General features: G+C 39.6%; 1 long non-coding RNA gene across 32 annotated transcripts in view; it reads left to right on the forward strand.

Annotated features, from left to right (window-relative positions):
* Positions 1-19,680, forward strand: part of LOC109443351 (protein LRATD2) — a 530,125-nt gene that overhangs the window by 394,744 nt on the left and 115,701 nt on the right. For 3 of the 32 annotated variants that reach the window (XR_012490836.1, XR_012490848.1, XR_012490834.1), the window contains one exon: positions 1,810-5,726. The exons of the other annotated variants lie outside the window; for them this stretch is intronic. This is a non-coding gene — a long non-coding RNA (protein LRATD2). Of the gene's footprint in view, positions 1-1,809; positions 5,727-19,680 lie in introns of those variants that run through there. 32 annotated transcript variants of the gene reach the window in all.

Below are 19,680 nucleotides of genomic sequence, written 5' to 3' on the forward strand. Positions count from 1 at the left end.
TAAGGTATGCTATCTCTGGGGAGTGCTGGAAAGAGGAGGAGAACATCCAAGCTTCTGTGTATAGATAGTTTATGTTGCATTCATTGCATTTTCAGCAATGTTTTGCCTGGGTAGTTTGTAGCTTTCAAAACTAGTGCTACTTATATATACAAATTAGAAAAAGTTAATATCTGCTGTTCCAGCAACTGTTACCCCATCCATTCAGGGATTCATCCTAATGTGAGCCATATGACCCTCTCAATGTCATGTTATATTGTCTGCTGGAGCCTTCAGCATGCTCATGAGTAAGCAGTTGTCTTTCTACTAGAAAGAGGTGCCCTCTATGTCTTCTCATTGGCTGCTGCTGGGCTTGGTGGGGTCTCTGGAATGTCCTTGGGAACTCCTTGGTACATTAAGTTCCAGCGCTCTAACCTGCACTATGGCTGTTTCTGCCATTGCTTCTAGGCATGGTCATTGCTACTGTTGCTTTGAGCCTCAGAGACAAAGGTACAAAAGCTCCATGATGGACTGTTACAGTAGAGTGGAAATACAGGTCTGATGTGAAACTATTCTGTCCATTCAAAGAAAAAGAATTTAAGCAGCTTTAGCTTTCACAGGAGTCAAACCTGAGTTCGTGAAGACTGGGCTTGGAAACCAATGCAGAATACATCATGCTGTGTTTCAGATTACTTTTCCCTTCTCATGTCCACCAAGTTTATCTCCTCAATTTTCTCCCAAAGCTTCCCCTGTCTCTAATGCAGGCCTATCCCTGGAGTTTTTTAAGTTTGTTTTCATTTCAATGGTCAGTACAGCTTAGTCTAAAAATAAAATCCTTACTCTGATATTTTTATTTAGCAGTTGGAATTATGTTTAAAGAGCAATATAGAGAGAACCCAATTAACACTTAATTCCAGGCAAAATTTACTACAGGAAAACTAGCTCTAAACGCTGCTCAGGAGATTGCTTTAGCTGAGCTTTTTTTGCTATGCAAAATATGACTAGTTTATACAAGTTTTTCCAAGCGTTCTCTAAACATTTCCATATATAATGTACACATCGAATTTGAAAACTTGAGGAAACATCTTAAATGCACTTCATGTTGCTAGGTCTTTTGTACAAGGTCATCTGAAGAGAGTGATGCCTAGTTTTTATCTGTACAGGAGGAAAAAATGATTTAGGTGACAGGGAAGGAGCTGAAAACTATCTCATCCCCCCAAGTGCACCCTCAGTAGAAATTTATATCTATGGAGGGAAAATGATAGATCTAGCCAAGACTCTGTGGTCTACCAGATCTCTTCCACTCTGATTCAGACACCAGATAAATTTCAGGTCATCATTTCAAGGGCCCTCCAGGTGGCCTAACAAGCTGGCATCCACTCACAATACTCTTCCAAACCCTTGTCTGATGATTAGTTCTGCCCTGGGTCTTCCTGGCAGCAGTTCGGCATCTTGGTATAAGGATGGCAGTATGGCATCTTGGTAGGAAGGTGAGGGGATTTATCGAGTTCATTTGAGAAATGAATGAGAGGGCAAAAACTGACTTACTCGTGACCTACACGTCTCGAGCTGGCTCCGCTGTCTGTCTTACATCAGCAGTGCTTTTGTTGCAAAATGACACTTGACTTTTCTCTTCTACCTGTCCCTACTTGATGACTGTTACCAATTATGACGCAATTGCTTCTCAAATGCTTTGCCAAAGAATAAGGAAAGGATTTTCAAGTTCACTTTTCCAAGTGAGCACATTGGAAAGGTAAAGGGAGGCCGACGAGAGAGCAAATGTTCTCATGATTCCCCTTCATCAATGATACTGATGTCTCCTTTCTTCTCTAGGTGGCACCATCCTATGCCTTCCTCTCTCTGTGCATCCAGATTCTACCCATTAGTGGAGAATTAACTTGTAACCTGCCTCCTCCATGAAGCCTTCTCTCATCATTCCACCACTGTTAACTTCATCTATCCATGGAAAAACTTGAGCAGAGAGGCACAACTTATCACCTAACTCTCGACTATGTACTGCCCATTTTCTGTGCCATTTAGTCTTTTTATTTTTATTTTTCTGTCCATGTTGAATAAACTGGAATATGATAAAGTGGAAATGATGTGGGATTTGAACTCACGGAGAGGTGAATTTGAATCCCAACTCCACCGTTTAGTAGCAGTATGAGTTAGGAATTGAGTAAACAGACCAATCTGTGCTAACACTGGCTTATACAAATAGGGGTTAATTCTTTTCCTCATGTAACTGAGAGTCCAGAAAAGGCAACCGGGCCTCGTGCAGCTCTTCACAGATGTCATCGAGACTCTCGACTCCTACTGTTTGGTTGCCCCTCCCTTCTAAATGTACTTGGCTTTCATCCTCATGCTTGTCGCCTCTTGGTTGCATGATGCCTGCTGACTTCTAGGGGATGGTTCTGCTTTTTCTGTTTTTCTATTTTAAGACGGGACAAGCCAGTGCAGACAGAGAGGGGATGATAGAGGAGGGGAGGAGGATATAATTTGCAGAATAAAGCAGACATTTATCTTTCTTCCATACCCATGTGGAATATTTTACCGAAGTATAGCACTTAGTCCCTTATAATATACTTATTTTCTCCCACTCTACTGAAAGCAGGGACTCAAACAATTTTCAAATTTTATCCTCTGAGTTTGGAACTGTATGAAATACAGAGTTAGCATATAACTGTTGAGTCATTGAATTGAACATAAAAAAAAAAAAAATGAAAAAAGCCTAAACCCCTTGAATATTATTTTTTTCATTAACTTAAATAAGATGCATAAACAATTATACGTTTTTTAAAATAACAGTAATATCCCCTACCTACTGTGTAAATGCCTCTTTCTGCTGGAGTGGGTCAGGGGAAAGCACAGATGTTTCTTGCCATAATTATGTTAGATAATTAACAGACCTAGGTTTGGGTGGCCCTTAGGACCTATCAGTTTGTCGACTCATTATATAAATAAGAAAATCCAAATTAATACATACACAGCCCAGGAGTTTGTATATACAATGAGACTTTGAGACATCCCAAACTGTCTTAAAGACGTTCTTTATGTCTTTTTTCTCCTTTGAAGTATCTGCTGTGAAAAATGATTAAAACACAGCTTATTGGATTGGAAACCTAATAAATCAATGTTGTTTTCTTTTTTTAAGATTTTTATTAAAATATAGCTAACATACAATACTATACTTGTTCCAGGTACACATGACAGTCACCCAACATCTACATGCCCAAAGAAGCCATCACCATGATAAGTCCAGACAACAATCAACACCACACAACACCACCGACTATATTTCCCTTGCTGTACATCACATACAACCACCTATGTGATGTAGCAATCACCTATGTCTGCACACAGGGATGGGGGACTCAACAAAGAAACAGTGGCTTCTGCCAGTTCCTCTGCCCAGGAGAAAGCTGCCCCGGCAGCCCTCACTCTGAAGCCAGACAACTTAGTTCCTCCCCATATATCCCTGGTGCCTTTCGAACTCCTGCACCAGTGCTAGAACTCAAGTCCATCAGCAAGTAAGTCCATGTGCGGCCCTTTGAGAGGAGTGCCTGGAACTTCAGCCACCCTCCATCTCATTCAGCCACAATCTCTGCCGGTTTTCACCACCAGAGTTACTGGGACTTCTCTCATGATTTTTAACAGTCACTCACAGGTGTGGGACCAGCCCGTTCCACTTCTCCACCTCTCCTACCAGTCTTGGGGTGGCATCTTCTGTATGTCTTTAGTTGTAGGCCTTCAGATGAGTCTCAATGATGGTTGTGTTGTAGTTTAGTTGTAATTTTGATATGGTCGTGAGAGGAGGTAAGCACAACGTTTGCCTACTCTGCCGTCTTGACCAGATCTCAATGTTATCTTTAAAGCTAGATTTCTCATAAACAACAGTTTTTACAATAATTATTTATTTTTAATAATTGCAAAGGGACAGATCTTTACAATTGATCTGTCAAGGGTCATTGAAGAATGAGGGAAATTCTTCTTACCGTTCACCTTCACGGGGCCTTTTTGTTTTGTTTTGTTTTGGGTTTTTGTTTTTGTGGGGGTTTTTTGGTGATGTTTGTGTTGTCTGTTTCCTCTGTGGCTGAAAAAAACAAGAAGCATTACAAGAAAGATTTGTCTGTGGCTTTCATTCCTGGAGCACTGGAGGAGGGTAAAAGAAGGTGTTATTAATGAAAAAGCATCATTCCAGATTTTCTTAATTCTCCATAGGTGTGTCTAATCCAGACTAGTATGTGATAAAAGTATGCTGATCAGTGAAAAGAATTTTTAATATGAGCCCGTGCGTGCTCACCCTTTAAGTAGCTCATGATTATGTAAATCTCTGATTCTATAGCAAGGGGCTTAAATATGTGCTGAACAACAGCAAAATAACTGTTCATTCCAAGTGTTAGATCCTCAACACTTACATTTCAGGAAGAAAAAAATTACAATAAATAGCTGCTGCATATTTGGGGAATTTTTGGCCATCATTCTTAAATGCAACTCAGGGTTTATCTCTCTTTTCTTTTAATTAAAGTTTATTGGGGTGACAATTGTTAGTAAAGTTACATAGATTTCAGGTGTACAATTCTGTATTACATCAGCTATAGATCACGTGGTGTGTTCACCACCCAGAGTCAGTTCTCCTTCCATCACCATATATTTGATCCCCTTTACCCTCACCTACCACCCTCCTCTCCTCTTACCCTCTGGTAGCCACTAAACTATTGTCTGTGTTTATGAATTTTTGTTTCTCATTTGTTTGTCGTGTTCTTTTGTTGTTTTTTGGTTTATATACCACGTATCAGTGAAATATACTTCTCTGCTTTTCCTGTCTGACTTATTTCGCTTAGCATTATATTCTCAAGATCCATCCATGTTGTCACAAATCATTCTATTTCATCTTTTCTTACTGCCGAATAGTATTCTATTGTGTATATATACCACAACTTCTTTATCCATTCATCTATCAAAGGACATTTTGGTTGTTTCCATGTCTTGGCCACCGTAAATAAAGCTGCAATGAACAGTGTCTTTGTGGGGAAATGTTTTCAGATTTTTTTGGTAGACTCCTTAGGAGTGGGATTGCTGGGTCATATGGTAATTCTATTTTTAATTTTTTGAGGAACCTCCACACTGCCTTCCATAGCGGCTGCACCAGTCTGCATTCCCACCGTGTATGAGGGTTCCTTTTTCTCTACAGCCTCTCCAACACTTGTTACTATTTCTCTTGTTGATGATAGCCATTCTAACTGGGGTGAGATGATATCTCATTGTGGTTTTTATTTGCATTTCTCTGGTGATTAGTGATGTTGAGCATTTTTTTCATATGTCTGTTTGCCATTTGTATGTCCTTTTTGGAGAAAGGTCTCTTCAGGTCCTCTGCCCATTTTTCAATTGGGTTGTTTGTTTTTTTGTTGTTGAGTTGCATGAGTTCCTTGTATATTTTGGATATTGGCCCCTTATCGGAGGCACTATTTGCAAAAATCTTCTCCCATTCACTTGGTTGCCTCTTTATTTTGTCGATGGTTTCTTTTGCTGTGCAGAAGAAAGATTAACAAAATTTAAGCTTGATACAGTCCCATTCATTTATTTTAGCTTTTACTTCCCTTGCCTTTGAAGTCAAATTCATAAAATGTTCTTTGAACCCAAGGTCCATAAGTTTAGTATCTATGTTTTCTTCTATGCAGTTTATTGTGTCAGGTCTTATGCTTAAATTTTTGATCCATTTTGAATTAATTTTGGTGCATGGTGACAGATAGCAGTCCAGTTTCATTCTTTTGCACGTGGCTTTCCAATTCTCCCAGCACCATTTATTGAAGAGGCTGTCTTTTCTCCATTGTATGTTTTTTTGCTTCTTTGTCAAAAATTATCTGTCCATATTTATGGGAGTTTATTTCTGGGTTCTCAATTCTATTCCATTGGTCTACGTGTCTGTTTTTCTGCCTATACCACGCTCTTTTGATTATTGTTGCCCTATAGTACAAGCTAAAGTCAGGGAGTGTGATACCTCCAGCACTGTTCTTTATTCTGAAGATTGCTTTGGCTATTCAGGGTCTTTTGTGGTTCCAAACAAATCTGATGATTTTTTGTTCTATTTCTTTAAAAAATGCCATTGGGATTTTGATGGGGATTGCATTAAATCTGTATATTGCTTTGGGTAATATGGCCATTTTAACTATGTTGATTCTTCCAATCCATGAGCACGGAATGTCTTTCCATTTCTTTGTGTCTTCTTCAATTTCTTTTAAAAATGTCTTGTAGTTTTCAGCATATAGGTCTTTCACATCCTTGGTTAAGTTTATTCCTAGGTATTTTATTCTTTTTGCTGCAATTGCAAAAGGAATTGTTTTATTTATTTCTTTTTCTGAGATTTCATTGTTAGTATATAGGAATGCAATGGACTTTTCTATGTTGATTTTGTAGCCGGCAACTTTATTGTATTCATTGATTGTTTCTAATAGCTTTTAGGGTTTTCTATATACAGTATCGTGTCATCTGCAAAGAGTGACAATTTCACTTCTTCATTCCCAATTTGGATGCCTTTTATTTCTTTCTCTTGCCTGATTGCTCTGGCAAGGACTTCCAACACTATGTTGAAAAGCAGAGGTGATAGGGGACAGCCCTGTCGTGTTCCTGAACGTAGAGCAAAGGGCTTCAGTTTTTCACCGTTAATTATGAGATTAGCTGAGGGTTTGTCATATATGGCCTTTATTATGTTAAGGTATTTTCCTTCTATACCTATTTTATTAAGTGTTTTAATCATAAATGGATGTTGTATCTTGTCAAATGATTTTTCTGCATCAATTGATATAATCATATGATTTCTGTCCTTTATTTTGTTTATATGATGTATCACATTAATGGATTTGCATATGTTGAACCATCCTTGTGCCCCTGGGAGGAACCCCACTTGGTCGTGATGAATAATCTTTTAATGCATTGTTGCATTCGATTTGCTAGAATTTTGTTTAGGATTTTTGCATCTGTATTCATCAGAGATATTGGTCTGTAGTACTCTTTTTTTGTGTTGTCCTTGCCAGGTTTTGGTATCGGGGTAATGTTGGCCTCATAGAATGAATTAGGGAGTACTATCTCTTCTTCAATTTTTTGGAAGAGTTTGAGCAGGATTGGTTTGGTAGAATTCACTAGTGAAGCCATCTGGTCCCGGACTTTTGCTTTTGGGAGGGTTTTGGATGACTGATTCAATTTCGTTACTGTGATCAGTCTGTTTAGATTTTCTAGTTCTTCATGGTTCAGCCTAGAAAGGCTATATGTTTCTAAGAACTTGTCCATTTCTTCTAGGTTATTGAATTTGGTGGCATATAGTCCTTCATAGTATTCTTGGATGGTCCTTTGTATTTCTGTGGCATCCGTGATAACTTCCCCTTTTTCATTTTTGATTTTGTTTGTTAGTGTCTTCTCTCTTTTTATCTTAGTGAGCCTAGCCAAGGGTTTATCAATTTTGTTAATCTTTTCAAAGAATCAGCTCTTTGTCAGATTAATTTGTTCTATTGTCTTTCTGTTCTCTATTTCATTTAGTTCTGCTCTGATTTTTATTATTTCCTTTCTTCTGCTAACCTTAGGTTTCATTCTTTTTCTAGTCCTTTAAGGTGTAATGCGAGGTTATTTATTTGGGATTTGTCTTGTTTCTTGAGATAGGCCTATAATGATATAAATTTCCCTCTTAAAACTGCTTTCGCTACATCCCCAAAATTTTGGTAGGATGTATTTTCATTGTCATTTGTTTCTAAGTATCTTTTGACCTCTCCTCTAATTTCTTCTTTGACCTGGTTGTTCTTTAAAAGTATGTTGTTTAATCTCCATGTATTTGTGTTTTTTCTGCTTCATTTTGCAATTGATATCGAATTTCAAAGCCTTGTGATCAGAGAATATGCTTGATATGATTTCAATCTTCTTGAATTTGCTGAGGTTAGTTTTATGTCCCAATATATGGTCTATCCTTGAGAATGTTCCATGTACACTAGAAAAAAATGTATAGTCTGATGTTTTAGGATGAAGTGCTCTATAAATGTCAATTATGTCCATTTCATCTAATGTGTCATTTAGGGCTGCTATTTCGTTATTTATTTTCTGTTTGGATGATCTATCCATAGCTGTCAATGATGTATTTAGGTCCCCTAGTATAATTGTGTTTTGGTCAATTTCTCCCTTTAGTTCTGTTAGTAGTTGCTTGGTATATTTTGGTGCTCCCTGATTGGGGGCATAAATATTGATGACTGTTATGTCTTCTTGTTGTATAGTCCCCTTTACCATTATGAAATGTCCATCTTTGTCTCTTGTTATCTTTTTCACGCTGAAGTCTCTTTCATCTGATATCATTATGGCTACAGCTGATTTTCTCTGGATACCATTTGCTTGGAGTGTCAATTTCCAGGGTTTATCTCTTAAAGTGGAGGGGACTACTGAAACTTCTCCAAGATTGCTGCAAGATAGTATAGAGCCAGCAAATCAAGCCATTTTTTAGTCAACATGTTAGAACTTATACAAGTTCTTAGCCAACTCAAAACAGTCCCTTTGAGAAACTACAAAGTTATTCCCACAAAGTTGCCATAATGAGGACGTTTTGGGTATCCCGCTTCTGGATTTCTTTTTAGAGCATGAAATACATCCTTTTAGGTAGCTTCTGTGACAGTAACTAGATCTTTGTGCTCAAAAAAGAGATTTATTTTTAATGTTTATTTATACATTTGAAACTTTCAAAACTGTCACTCAGAGCTGAGCTTGAACAAACAGCTGGGTGACCCAGGTGGGTCACAACTCTAGTCTGACTTTGATTTTATGGACTGAATTACTTAGCAGTGCTCTCGGAACCTGGGAAGGTAGGGGAAGAAGTTGGGGTGGGTCATAGAAATAGCGTGATTGAGAGAAGGCCAATAGGAATAAATGTCTGGCATCTCCAAGGGAGGTACTTTGGATAGAGAAAAAAATTCATATATAAGTATGAGCCCAGGCATAAATGTTGAAAAGCTCTCCTATTTATTTTTTCACTAATTTAGCAGGATGTTCACCATCTACCAAGCCCCAAGCACTGTGCTAGGTACTAGGAACATTCAAACAAATAGGTCCCAGTCTCTTCCCTGAAATGCTTACAGTATGGTTTGTGAGGTAGACCATTTACTGGAGTGTTACAGAAACAGGGGAAGCTCTTTGATAGACACATGCATAGCCATCAAAGAATCACCCAACACTATGTCCAAGAGAATCAAAACATCATAACCTATTTTGGGTGATGGACACGTTTGGCAGTCTGGTGAAACTTATGGATCCCTTATCTGAAATAGTGCTTTTAAATAATAATAGAAAAAATTAGGATCACATAAACTAATTATTTTGAAATACAGTTACCAAATATTTTTTAAATCTGGGCTCATGTTGTACATGCTCCTTGGTTAATTTATTGAAGTAAGAGCAAGTGGTGGACCTAATAATTATTGCAGTTATTAAATAATGAAGAACATAGTCAATAGTTTGAAATACTTGCAACACACATAATTTGGTATGAGACTATCTGTGCTTTCTTTGATAAGAAAAATCACAAATCCTGCTAGCAACCACATTCATAAAAGAAATAAACAACTTCAGTTAGAAGTTATTGAAAATAAAAATCATTTCCCCAACTTCAGACCCCTGAATTCTATCCATACACCTGCTGGGGAGTGAGGAACCCTTGTTAAGAACCCCTGTCTAATGGGGAAGGCCCAGGCTGAATTAGTGGCTGAGCAGGAGAATCTGGGGAGAGCCATGGGGATTCCCCCAAGCACCAGAGGCTCTGAGAAAAGGCACACAGTTAGGAAAAAACATATCATCTTTGGGGAAATTCAAGCTGTTTCCATTACTAATAACCAGTATTGTATAATATTATTTCTAGCACTAAAGACTTATGATTTTGTTTCATTCTATTGATTGTATCTCTGTGGATGAGCCAGTGAAAGATTATCCATAGATAGTCCCTGACCAGTTGGAGGTGTTAGCTTTGGGACAACTGTCATCCTTTCTAGTGTGGTTTTCACAAAATTGTTCAAAGGATTGTACAGTGGAAGCCTGGATTCTAGTTCTGGCTTCTGACATTATTTACCTTTTGTTCCAAGGCACATATTCATTCATTTATACATTTATTCCATCAATACTTCTTGAACACCTACTATGTGTCAGGCACTGGGTTAAGCGTTAAGGGTGCCCACGTGACTATGTCACAAATTCTGCCTGCAAGTAGTTCCCCCATCTACTGGAGGAGACATGACATGAATGTAAATACCCACAAGCACAGCTAGCAAGGAGATAATGCATGAAAACCACTTAGTCCAGTTCTTAGTGCCTAGAAAGCATTCAGTAAATGGTAGTTGCATTGAAGTTCTGTCGGGCTTTTAGGAAGAAAGCAACACATCGATCTGGAGAGCATCAGAGAAAGCTTCCTATTAAAGATGACTTTCCCTTTCTGAGCCTCACTTTCCACACCTATGAAACAGGATTTGGACTAAACTTCCAATGTTCTCAGATGCCCTTTCCTGCTCTCCCGTTCTACCACTCTACAGACTCATGGTGTGCTTTAAGGTGGAAGGAGTGGCAGCATTCAGTACCGGGTTAAATCCTTAGGCCTGGGTTGCCCAAACCCTGCACATGCCAAAGGTCTTCAAGATTGACCTTCAACAACGTCCTGGGAGATAACCTCTGAGCCCTTGGAATAGCCAATCTGAGTGTGTCTGGATCCCTGAGGCTTTGGACCACAGCAGGCAGCTTATGCTAACAAAGTGACTTACGTTGACTGCCTGGGACTTTGGGTTATGCTATATCAATTGGACTTCTAGGGTAGGGTTGGCGTATGAACTGCTGAGGTCATTTACACAGTTGTTGCATGCCTGACCTTCCAATAAAAACCTTAAACACCAAGTCTTGGGTGGGCTTCCCTGATCGCCAGTATTCCATACATATTGTCACGCATCATGGCTAGGAGCCTTAAGTGCTATCCAGATGACTCCACTAAGAGAGGACAATTAGAATCTTGCATCTGGTCTCTCCTGGACTCTGCCCTGTGTGCCTTTTTCCTTTGCTTATCATAGCTGTGACACACATATGAAGGGAAATCATTGTCGGTTTTTTAACTGCGGCATGACTGTGTATTGTGTTTATCAAGCAGACTCTTAATTCTGCAGGGCCTTGCTTATATCTTGCTTAGATGCCACACAGCCAGGACTGGGCACATAATACACTCTCAGTGTATATTTGCTGCAGTAAAGTGAATTGTCTGGCTGTACACGAGAGAGTCAGCAGGGAGGCAAAAAAGTGGAATTCTTGCAGCTAATCAACTGAGCATTTTAAGGAGTAATAAACCAGGACCTTTGCTTTGGTGTAGGAGGCAAACAAGATGGAAAGTGAAAAGATCAAGGGAGATTAGACAGGGATGAGAAGGATTCCTCTGCCTAGAACAGAAAGAGGGAAAACAAATAGGAAATCTGTAGCAAAGAGATGACACAAAGCTTATATTGGAAATTACAGGATGTAAATTACAAGAGGTGAGAGGACTGAAGTAACATAACAATAAACCAGGTCCTGGGAGAGACAGTTGAGCACTGAATGGGAGGCAGGGTCGGTCTTTGTTTCTAAGGATTAGCAGAGAGGAGACAGAGATAAACATGAACTGTCTTGAGGCCTCGGCTGGCTTTGGTGCTTTTGGGCGTTCTACTGCTATGAGTAGATGAGAATAGATTAAGCAGAGATGGAAAGAGGAATGGGGGTCTCTGGTAGGTATACATTCTAGAGAGGTGAAGTCTGGAGGGCCCCAACCCGAAGCAGTCCCAAGCACAGTCTGAGAGAGAGTCTTCCTGTGCCTGCAAACGTGTTATTCTCAGAGCTCTTGTATATGCATCTGACCCTGCCAGCCTAACCACAGCTCCAGAAGCTAAGGGACTGAGGGACCAGCATTTTTCTTCTTTACCGTGGGGCATCGCCCTAACTTGACATTGATGTCCTGTTTCTAGTCACTTCAACAAGGACCTACTGAGTGCCAGGCACTGTAAAGCAAGCTGTCAGTGTCCTGGACAAACCCCGAAGCCTCCCCAGAGTGGCCACAGAGAGTTCCCCTACACCATCTCTGCCTGAGGGTATTCTCCAGCAGGGGCCGTGCTTGGCCGGCCCCAGGCATAGGGGCATAGGCTAGGAGTACAGTGGAGTTAACTCCCAGGAGCCATGCTTAACAAATGAGGGGGTCAAGTTGATGGACAAAGACTCCAACTTCCTCGACCTTCAATGGGACAGGTTTGAAGTGGGTTCTACAGAGTTTATCAAAGAGTCTACAGGGGGGATTACATCCCAGGTGCCTGTAGTGCCAACCTGCGCATTTACGTATCCTTTGTTGCTTTTATTCTCTTCCTTGTCTCACTCTGCTTCCTGGAATCAATTCCCAAATGAACCGCTTTCACTCTAATCCTTGTCTCAGGGGCTATTTTATAGGAGAAACACAAGCTAAGATGTCATGTCTGGCCCGAATTAGAATAGAAAGAAGAGAACATATTTTAAGTGCTTATGGTAACGAAACACTTCATAGGTGTTACCCCCATTTACTCCTCACAACAATGTGTCAAGATCGGTATTATTATTCTTCTTTCCTGATTTTGTAGATGAGGAAGCTAAGATTGAGAGTGATGACGTAGCGTGGCCCAGAGCACTAGGAAGTGGCAGAGCACATGCAGTCACATGCAGGCCTAATTCCTAAACAGACCCTTTTCTCCTGCATCACCCAGTGTTTTCGATCAGCGGGTGCCATTGTGAGAGGGGTGGTTATTCAGGGGGGTTTTCAGTGGGGAGGGGGGGGGATATTGCAGGCCAGAGATCATGTCAGAGGTTTATGCAATCAACCAGCCTAGAGGACCTGAGAACCTGAATGGTTGGCCGTGTCATGAAAGTGATCAGGGAGGGGGAGGAATACAAAATTGGGGAGGCAGGAGTGTCAGAATCTGGTGTACACAGACGTGGGAAGGAAGAGAGAAACTGACAGCCCCCCCCAAAAAGAGCATGTTGGTGCACTATTCCCAGGGGGGGTGTTGGCTCTGTCATGTGATTCCAAGGCATCTCAGGGCACTACAGGAGAGAGAGTTTGCAGGTAAACGTGCCCCCCCATGATTTAAACTTGATGCTCTTCTGCTGCTGCTCCCAACTGCGCTGTTGGAGTCTCTCTCTCAAGTACATCCTCAATAAAGAAAAAAAAAGTGATGTGTCAGTCAGGCCTCAGACAGATTACTTTATTCAGGTATGGAAATTCTCCAGGGTTGGGGGCTCTGTTTGAACACTGATTCCAAGAGCCCCTTAAGTTCCCATCGTGATTGAGCAGAGATCAGCGATAATGCAATGCCTATTGCAAAATAACCAGCGCTCCTAAATCTTGAGTTCTCAGTCTTGACAACAGCCCAGTATGCTATGTCCAATAGGAAAAATGGAGCAAGACTCAGACTCATATTAATATACAAATGAGATCCAAAAGAGCCAGCAGTTGTGAGGTATTGTCTTGGCTTTGCCATGAATGAGCAATGGAGCCTCAAGCAGGCCCTTAACTTGGCTCCAGCTTCCTTACTTTTGAAATGAGTTTGGCTTAAGTCATCTGATCTCCAAAGTCTCTACCCAGTACAAGCCCCTATGAGTTCTCAAGGGACTGGGCAAATAAAGGGTCCTCAGATCGTGATTAATTGAAACAATAACCACAAGTTTAAGAGCAAGAACTATGCTACTTATTGTCTGACCAGGGACAGTTGGAGAAGAAACCCATCTCTGCCACAGCAACCCATGTTCCACTCCAATTAAAGTTAAAACTCTCTTGATGAGACAGACCCTGAACTTAAGGCAGCACATGGTAGTCCCATCACAGCACCAGCTCAGGAAACTTGCTTTGCCGACCCCCTGAGGCAGTGTCTCCACATTGCCCAGAGCGTGGAGGAGCGAGAAATTGGGAGTGGAGAATAACATGTTATGGGTAGCAGTTACAACCACCTTCTGCTGAAATGCAGGTAATCACCCACTGTGAAGGTTTTCATTCACTTGGAATTTTACCAGGCATTCCGTTGACAGCCCTCTGCAAAATTCAAACAGTATGTCAGTATTGCAAAAGCCTCTGTGGCAAGACTTGCTGGGATATTCATAGCATAAACCAGAGGACAGGGGGAAGCTGGAACTCCAGAGGCATTCCACAGGGGCAGGGGTCCACTAGTCAGTAGATGTGCATAAATTACCTGACCATAGTTGCAAATCAAGTAGCTGTTGGGATATATGCTTTACAAGGACCTATCCAATGAGTGGGATAAGGCTATTCCATGGAGAACATTCCAGGTCAGGTGGATGACTATTACCCCTAGACAGTAAGTCTATTTTAGAACATGACCCAAACCAGCAGTGGAGAAATAAGAGCTCTCAGGAGAGGGCCTGACAAAACTTATGTGGGCAAGACATCCAGAATCCAGCCATGTGTAGAAGGTGTGAGGAAAAGGCTCCAATCCCAACAATGTAATTGGAGTGAAAGCCAGAGCGCTAGGCTTAGCGAACAGCACAAATGGAGTGTGACCCAGGCAAAGGGTGACTCCTGAGTTAGATCACAGCAGCAGGATCATTTTTACTGAAACTTCTGGTACCCTTGACCAGGCTCAGTGGGTTCAGTTACATGGACCTGAGGAAGAATGATGGTTGAAAATGCAGGTAATCACCCACTGTCCGCTCCACTTTAAGCAGTGAAATCTCAGCTAGGGTGACATGGCATTAACTCAAAACCCTATAGTTGTCCCTCCCTTCTATAAAGGGTATATGTAGCACCTCAGGGAGGGGTACAGATCTAAGAGATCCAATCTACCAGTAAAATGAAAGCCCACTCAGTATGTTCTTATTGGAGATTGAATACGAGATTAAATAGTTCCTTCATGGATTCCTTCATCATTATCTTTCTATTACCTCTTTTCTACCAGGAATGTTGCTAGATACACTAGTCCCCCTTGTTCTTCCTGGTTTCACTTTCTATGGTTTCAGTTATCTGCAGTTACCTGTGGTCTGAAAATAGTAAACGGAAAATTCCAGAAATAAATCATACGTTTTAAAATGTGTGCTGTTCTGAGTAGTGGGATGAAATCTCACACTGTCTCACTCCCACCCACCCAGGATGTGAATCATCCCTTTGTCCAGCGTATCCACACTAAGTTCCCCACCCCTTAGTCACTTAGTAGTGGGCTCAGTTGTCAAATTAACAAGCACATGGTATCACAGTGCTTGTAGGCAAGGAACCCTTATTTCTCTTGATAATGGCCTCGAATAGCAAGACTACTGGTGTTGTGTAATTCGGACACACCAAAGAGAAGCCATAGAGTGCTTTCACCAAGTGAAAAGCTAAGAAAAGCACAATAAGGTATTTTGAGAGAGAGAGATCACATTCACATAACTTTTACTACAGTATATTGTATAGTTGTTCTATTTTATTATTAGTTATTTTTAGTGATCTTTTACTGTGCCTAATTTATAAATAAACCTTTTTCATAGGTATGTATGTATGTATACAAGAAAAAACATAGTATATATAGGGTTTAGTACACTCCTTAGTTTCAGGTATCCACTGGGGTTCTTGGAATGTACCCCCCACAGATCGGGGGGTCTACTATACTTGCCTTATCATAACCCCGCAGGTGAAAAAGGCTTGTAAAAAATAGTAGCTACCATTTATTGAGTACAACTTGTACGCTAGATTCCGTGCTAAGTGGTTTTTCCTCATTTTCAAGCCTCACAACAAAATTGTAAAATAGAAAATATTATTCCCATTTTACATATATGGGAACAGATCTGGATTGTGTAAATAACTTGCCTGACATCACAATAATAATAACCAACAGAGTGATCTGTAAACCCCACCCATTTGACCACATAGCCTTTCTCTTTCCTTATTTTTCTTCCTTATATAAATTATCATTCTGAAAATACTACAAATGCATGAAAAATTCATCAAATTTCAATACTTGTAACTCTTCTCAAAAAAGAAATAAAGTCTATGCATCAGCTATTTGGGGATAATTTGATGATTTTAATACATAATCAGCCCACTGTTGATGAGGAGAGCGAGTTCTTGATGAAGAATGCAAGCAGAACTGCTCAATCAGCTTTCTAACCTGGACTTCCATTGGAGAACACTAATGTGATTTCATTGAAATGGACAATAAGGAATGTAAAAAGAATTTACTGTGGGATTTAAGTGGACAGGAAACAGTGCCTTCTGGATGTGTACTTAACTTCAACGAACAAATTGTCAATCAGAGTTCAATTCCAAAAACATGTGAAAGGAAGCTGAAATGCCATCTCAACAAATCTACAGAAACTCACATGTCCTTTTGAGAACAATCATCACAGCACAAATACCAGAGGATATAAGAGCCTAGAAATGTAAATCTGAATGTCACAGGGACGTTCATATTTTACAAAAGTCATCTCTTAAAAACTGTCTCCCAGATGACAGAGTGATACTTGGAAGAGTGAAGGTCAAACTTCATCTCTCCATCCCAGATATTTTTCAAGACCCCACATCTGCATGTTAAAAGTAGAGGCAGATCACAACAGTTTCAAGAAGGGGACTAGAGTTCTCTCCTGATCTACTTGTCCTTAAAGCTACACAGCTCAGGGCACTCAAGGTGAAAGAAAGATGCTCAGGAATTTACCTAAAGAGAAGCTCTGGGCCAATAAAAATGTCTTCCTAAACCAGCGTGCTGTAACGACCAGTGTTTGGAAACCACTGATATACAGAAAAAAGGGCAAGACTAGAAGACATGTGATTTAAGTTCTGATCATGGCATCTGTATTTCCCTATCCATCGGATGTTGGAAAGATTAGTCATCTTCTCTGTGCTTGGGTTCCCTACCCTTGAGAAGACCTGCCAAACTCACAAAATCTCCGTGAGGACCAATGAAATAAAATACATAAAGGTACACTCTGAAATGATATGGTTCGTGTGTAAAATGGTGTTAGCATCTCCCTTCTCCTTTAAGATGGAACTCTTTTCCAGTTTTTCTATTTTTAATTTTTCAAACTCATTTTAGTTATAACTATAGAAGGTCACAATAAAAAAACCCAAATATGCATATATCAACTCAAGGTTAAAAGCAGATCCTTCTGGGGAAGAGCCTGGGATCAAGGCGAGTGGGTCCTAGGGGCTGCTGCACTTTATTATTGCTCTTAAGTACCTTTGATTCTTTTTCTAATGCACACTTAATTCCAAGTAAACTATTTACAGATAGGTAAATATCAATTCACACCACCCCAATTTCCCTTTTTCCCAATACCCTTACATCACCGTGTTTTTTGTTTGTTTATTTGTTTGTTTATTGACTAGCTTTTACATTTAAACTCTATATTTGATCCTTTAGTTTTTATTCATTAAATATTGATATTAGCTCTTTAGCAACTTTTAAAATGAATACATTAACAATCTTGCCATTCCTTTCACATCTTCTTCTCACCATGCCCCACCCCACCTCCAACTTCCACTCATAAATTCTATGGTTTGGGTTTGCATTGTTAAGATTGATAGCGTTTACATTTTATGTCGACGTTGTCCTAAGCATCAACTACTGCAGAATTAACATCCCTGAAATTCAACTCTTTTAGAATGTTTGGGATTTCTAGTCATCTGTCAACCTCAGCAAGCATGTAATTAAAGGACAAAACAAAAAGGGGTGGGATTTATGCTTGCTCGCCATGGAGTGTAAAACTTGTTGACCAACAAGGCTGTATTACAGATGCAATATCAAATGCCAAAAGCATTATTTTCCCCAAAAAGTTTAGGAGGGGGATGGGTGGAATAGTGTCCAAGGACAATAAAATTCCACAGGTTTTTCCAGGTTGACTAGCATGACCTCTACTCATAGATGCAAAGTATGTATTAAATCAATCAGAAGGTACTTATCAGCTCACCCACATTGTCCTGTTTGCACAGTAATGACAGATATCTTCTACATCGTTTAAATATATTGGAAGTTGTCCTTTTCCAATCACTGTCTTCTTAATCTTTCCTGTAGAATTGGCACATGTAAGAACAGTCACCCTGGACTCATTGTCAAAACCTGCGGGGGTTCGCTTGTCAGCCATTGCTAAGATTTTTCTAGAAACAGCACCAGTATAAAGCTGTTTCATCAGCATTTGCACATTTGTTAACTATTAAGGTTGTCATCAGATATAATCTTAGCTAATTTATACATGTAATTCTCAGCTGCTTCATGATCAACAGAAGCTTTTTCAGCACAGATTTTCAAATATTTTACACCATGACATGAGCTAAGTTTTTGCATCCACCTTTCTGAATATTCATACTCACCTTTCACGTTTACTCCTTCATGGAATAGCCTGGCTGGTTTTATGATCAGTAGCATACAATCACTTTATTGTTTTCAAACCTAAGGATGAGAGATAACATTTCTTAATGAACTGCTTTTATGTGTGTGTTATTTCAAAAAAAATTAATTACACACATATATGTATATGTATTTTCCATTTAATTGATTATGGTCACTGAGTAGTAGCCCTGCTTTGACTTTTTTTTTTTTGTTATGGGAGTGACTCTTATTTCTAGCTATAGCTTTCTGAAGGTCTCCTAAACATTTCTAAGAATCCTACTTAAAACTGTAAATGGATGAAAAACAAAGAAACAAAACAAATCATGGACACAAAAGGAAAAGAGAACATGGGATACTAGCATCAACGTTTGGAAGCTAGAAATGAGAAGGATGAATAATAACATTTATAACAGGCTGGAAAAAGCTGAATCCTTGACCGATAATGGGATAAAACCAACAAGCAAGTCTCTTCCTTCCATAGAACCCTTAGAGGGTTTAAGAATTGGTCACAGCAAGCACCTTGGAAAGTGAGTGCAAAAAAGGTAGATTAATTGAAAGTCTATTTATAAAGTAGCTAAATACTCAGACACCCACCTTCACTCCATACAGTTGGGGAAACACTCCATTTGCACCCAACAGAAGAGAGAAGTCCTATTTTTGGAAAGAAGAAACCAGAGGGTATTTTATATATCAGGCCAAGATATGAAGCTGAGATTTCATACTAAAAGCAGGGATGACTTTGTAGGGGAGAGATGTTATAATGGGGAGACTACAGGATAATTGGGAGTAATTTTCCAGCAAACGCATCAGAACATATACAGCCAATGAGTGCTTTTGCCTATGATATATTTGTTTTGTGAAGCTACGCACTTCCACCAATAAGCTTCACACATTTTAGAAAATTTGGGAGAAATTAAATATAAGCCATGTTTTTTTTTCATCTTTACCCACATTAATGGTAGACTTTATTATAAGAAACAATAATGATTCTTTGGCAAATAAGCTTATTAATTTCACTGGATAGTGACATTTTGGTTTGTAAATATCCAATTATCATGTAAAGTAGCCAATTTTCTTGTTTGACTTATAAACAACTCAAAAGACAATTCCAAATAAAATTGCCTAAAAATGTTCTGAGTTGTCGTGTGATGAGATTCAGACTCAAGATGATAGAATGAACCCACTGATTTGGCAGTTCTCAATAAAATGGCAATAAAGGAATATAACAAGATAATCCATAATAGCCAAGAAAATAGGAATGGACTCATCACAGGACAAGGAAATGGGAACAGGTCCCTCACACAGTAAGAGGTTTCAAAAACTTTTGGAGGATGGAAAACAGATAACGTAA

Source organism: Rhinolophus sinicus, linkage group LG12, assembly GCF_036562045.2.
Source record: "Rhinolophus sinicus isolate RSC01 linkage group LG12, ASM3656204v1, whole genome shotgun sequence".
Classification (NCBI taxonomy): Eukaryota; Metazoa; Chordata; class Mammalia; order Chiroptera; family Rhinolophidae; genus Rhinolophus; species Rhinolophus sinicus.